Here is a 4,948-nt window from a genome sequence, read left to right as displayed (position 1 = left end):
TCGGTACATCAAAACTCATAAACTCATAATAAAACTGTCATCGAAACCTTAAGCGTGCGGACCCTACGGGTCCGAGAACTATGTAGACATGACCTAGAACTATTCTCGGTCAATAACCAATAGCGGAACCTGGATGCCCATATTGTTTCCTACATATTCTATGATGATCTTTATCGGTCAAACCGCATAACAACATACGTTGTTCCCTTTGTCATCGATATGTTACTTGCCCGAGATTCGATCGTCGGTATCCAATACCTAGTTCAATCTCGTTACCGGCAAGTCTCTTTACTCGTTACGTAATGCATCATTCCGTAACTAACTCATTAGCTACATTGCTTGCAAGGCTTATAGTGATGTGCATTACCGAGAGGGCCCAGAGATACCTCTCCGACAATCGGAGTGACAAAACCTAATCTCGAAATACGCCAAACCAACATGTACCTTTGGAGACACCTGTAGTACTCCTTTATAATCACCCAGTTACGTTGTGACGTTTGGTAGCACTCAAAGTGTTCCTCCGGTAAACGGGAGTTGCATAATCTCATAGTTACAGGAACATGTATAAGTCATGAAGAAAGCAATAGCAACATACTAAACGATCAAGTGCTAGGCTAAGGGAATGGGTCATGTCAATGACATCATTCTCCTAATGATGTGATCCCGTTAATCAAATGACAACTCTTTTGTCCATGGCTAGGAAACTTAACCATCTTTGATTCACGAGCTAGTCAAGTAGAGGCATACTAGTGACTATATGTTTGTCTATGTATTCACACATGTATCATGTTTCCGGTTAATACAATTCTAGCATGAATAATAAACATTTATCATGAAATAAGGAAATAAATAATAACTTTATTATTGCCTCTAGGGCATATTTCCTTCAATATCTGGACGTGTAAGTGTCAGGTATTGTAGTGCTCCAACAGTGCTTCTGTACCTTGTACTTTCTGTCTCATGAAGAGGCTCACCTTCATAAGTTGAGAGTCTCTCTGAAGAGGACAATGGAGTAAGTGCAGGTTTATAGTTCTTCATGCCCATGCGAACCAGAAGCTCATTGGCATATTTCTCTTGATTCAAAACTATGCCATCCTGAGTCTTCTTAACCTCAGTGCCTAGAAAGAAGTGTAGGTCTCCTAGATCCTTCAAGGCAAACTCTGAGCTCAAGTCATGTAGGAGAGCATTAGTAGCATCTTGTGATGAACTTGCCACAATAATGTCATCAACATAGATAAGCACAAAAATGACCACTTTTGCCTTGTTGTAAATGAACAGAGATGTATCAGCCATTGATGCAAAGAAACCAAGACATCTCAATTGAGTGCTCAACCTAGAGTACCATGCTCTAGGTGCCTGTTTTAACCCATAAAGTGACTTGTCAAGTCTACATACATAATGTGGTGTTTTCTTACTCACATACCCAGGTGGTTGTCTCATGTAGACTTCCTCTTCCAGAACACCATGCAAAGACGCGTTGTACATCCAGCTGACGCAAACTCCATCCCCTGGACACAGCAATAGCTAGAACAAGTCTTATCGTAGCAGCTTTCACAACATGACTAAAGGTATCTTCATAGTCAATACCATAGCGATGTTTAAAACCCTTTGCAACCAACCGTGCCTTATACCTGTCAACAGTTCCATCTGCCTTCTTTTTAACTCTGTACACCCATTTGCAATCAATAATATTTTTACCTCTCTGGTCTGGCACAAGATGCCAGGTTTTATTTTTCATGAGTGCAGAGTATTCTTCATCCATGGATTTCTTCCACCTTGGATCATCAAGTGCCTCATTCAACGTTGTTGGTTCACCTGAGATACACAACATACCATATCGTGTAGTACCATCAGTACATATTTTTGGATTCTTTATACCTTTCTGTAGACGTGTCATGACTCGTGTAGAAGTTGCTGGCTGTACACGCTGCATAGGGGAGTCTGCCACAGAAGACCCAGGCGATCCCGCTGGCGTCGCCACAGAAGATCCAGGCGAGTCTGGTGTGGCCCCGTCTCCACCAGTCATCCTGGTGTCCACAGAGTCGTTGGATGCAGGGGATCCCGCCTCGTCTGGCGCACGCATGCAGGGAGACAGCGATGCGGAGCACGAAGGGGATGCGGCCCCACCTGCTGATGATGTGGCAGCTCGGGGCTGGCTGCCTGGAGCGCGGGACCGTGGTGTGAAGCACGAGGAGGATACGGTCCCGCTGGCTGGCGACGTGGCGACTCCGGGCTGGTTGATTAAGGGAGCGCGTCCGCACCTGCTGCGCCCGTGATCCGAGGACGATTCTGTCCCGCGATCCGAGGCCAACTGCCGCACAGGAGTTGCTGGCGCAACCGGATCAGCTCCGTTTTTGTCTTCTTGCAGCACATGAAATAACCCTCCGTTTTGATCATTCTGGGCACCGTTTTGAGCGCCGTTTTCATTGCCAACCTGCACAGGAACAAGAGCATAACTGGTGCTAGCAATATTATCATCATTTTGCTTAGTGAAATTGTCTCCCCCTTGATCAAAACTCCGGAGATGTTCAGGAAGGAGAAGAATTTCTTTTCGAAGGAGTGCACCGGCATTAGGGTGTAGAGATGCAAACGGAAAGATGGACTCATCGAATACAACATCTCTGGATATATAGATTCTTCCTGTAGGAACATCCAAGCACTTGACTCATTTGTGCATGGGACTATACCCTAAGAACACACATCTCTTTGAACGAAAAGCAAGTTTACGTGTATTGTAGGGCCGAAGATTCGGCCAACACGCACAACCAAAGATGTGAAGAGATGTGTAATCTGGTGTTATGCCAAGGAGTCGTGTGATGGGTGTTTCAAGCTTGGTGACCTTACTAGGGAGCAAGTTGATAAGATATGTAGCCGTTAAGAAGGCTTCATCCCAAAACTTAAGTGGCATGGATGCATTTGCTAGTAATGCAAGCCCTACATCAACAATGTGACGATGCTTTCTTTCAGCAGACCCGTTTTGTTGGTGAGCGTGTGGGTAAGAGACATGGTGAGAAATGCCAAGTTTTTGGAAGAATGAGTTGAGTTTCTCATACTCACCTCCCCAGTCTGTTTGCATAGCAATGATTTTAGAGCTCAGTTTGCGTTCAACAAGGTTTTGGAAATTGATGAAAACTTGGAATACATCGGATCTATTCTTTAATAAGTAAATCCAAGTAAATTTACTATAGTCGTAAAAAAAACTTACATAATAGGAAAATCTACCAACGGAAGTGGGGGCTGGCCCCCATACATCTGAAAATATGAGTTGCAAAGGTGCAGTGGACACACTGGTAGAGATAGGGTAAGGTAATTGACGGCTTTTTGCTTGTTCACACGGATCGCAATCTGACGCAACACTAGGCTCATAGAGGAGCTTATTCTTGCTAAGGACATGTTTAACTATTACTGAGGACGAATGACCCAAGCGACTGTGCCACTTTGCTGAAGATGGCTTGACGACAAGATACGCTTGTTTATTTGACGCTGATGATGATGATGATATGAGTGGGTAGAGGCCTCCCACACACCGTCCTCTAAGAATGATTCTCCGTGTGGCCAGATCCTTAACCAAGAAAAAATAGGGATGAAACTCTATGAGAACATGATTATCACGAGTGAATCAATGAAAAGAAAGAAGACTTTTTGCTGCTTCAGGAACATGGAGAATATTTTTCAGATGCAAGTTTTTGATTGGGTTTTTAACAATTGAACTACCAATATGTGTTATTGCCATACCAGAACCGCTTGCCATGTGGATTTGATCGCCTCCGTTGTACTTCTCCCACATTGTCAGCTGATCAAGTTCTCCTGTGATATGATTTGTTGCTCCCGTGTCGGCGTACCAGTTGGTATCTACGCCGTAGGTGGCTGCATGCGCCGCCTTCTCCTCTGGTTCTCCATCTTCATAGCGCCACCAGCAGAGCCGCGCCCCCCGGATGATACTTGAGGCATATCTGGCACTCGGGGTTGTCGCGCTACTGCTGATCACGCGCCTGTTGTGGTTGATTCTGGCGCTGGCGTCCTCTGTAGTTGTTCCCGCTGCGAGCACGAGAGGGCTGCCGATCTCCACGGCCGCGCCCCCTTGTGCCTCGCCCACGGTAGGGTCTCCCACGGGCTTGGCCGCGGCCTCTGTAGGCAGCATTTGCAGAGGTGTGGAAGCCACTAGGAGAAGCATCACCCAACATCTCCATTCTCTGGTCAAAAGCGGAGATTTGGGCAAACAGATCTTCAGCGGTGATTGTGTTCTTGATGGCACCGATCGCCGCAACCACAGGATCGTAGTCACGGTCCAGCCCCGCCAGGATGTAGTCCACCATCTCCGGGTCAGAGACGGGACGACCGGCAGCTGCTAGCTCGTCGCCAACACTCTTCATCTTGGCCATGAAGGCAGAGCTTGACATGGTGCCCTTCTTGGTGTTGGTGATCGCAATTCTCAGGTTTGTGATCCGAGATTGCGATTGGGAGGCGAAGATGCCTGTCACCGCTGTCCACGCCTCGAAGGTGGAATACTTTCCGATGACCTGCGCAAGTATTTCTGGAGTCATGGAGTTTAGCAGATATGAGAGCACCTGTTGATCTTTGGCGATACAGGCCGCATACAGCGGGTTCGGCGCCATGGCCGTGGTCTTGTCCTCCTGCGTGATCTCCGCCGTTTTGGGCGGAGCTGCATCGTTGTTGTCCAGTAAACCAGTCACCTGTGCGCCTCGCAGGGCTGGTAGGACTTGTGCCTTCTAGAGGATGAAGTTTCCTCTCGCGAGCTTCTTCGTCGGTGGTGACCCGAGGTTGAGGGAGGCGGACGACGAGGAAGACATGGCGACGGCGGCGGTGGTTGTGGTTTGTGGTTTCTATTGTAGCAACTAGGAGAAGCATCGCCCAACATCTCCATTCTCTGATGACCATGTTAGATTGGGAAGCGTTCCTACTCCCTCGTAGGGGAGCAGCGATGGAT

Source organism: Triticum dicoccoides, chromosome 7B, assembly GCF_002162155.2.
Source record: "Triticum dicoccoides isolate Atlit2015 ecotype Zavitan chromosome 7B, WEW_v2.0, whole genome shotgun sequence".
Classification (NCBI taxonomy): Eukaryota; Viridiplantae; Streptophyta; class Magnoliopsida; order Poales; family Poaceae; genus Triticum; species Triticum dicoccoides.
Note: the sequence above shows the minus strand (reverse complement) of the source record.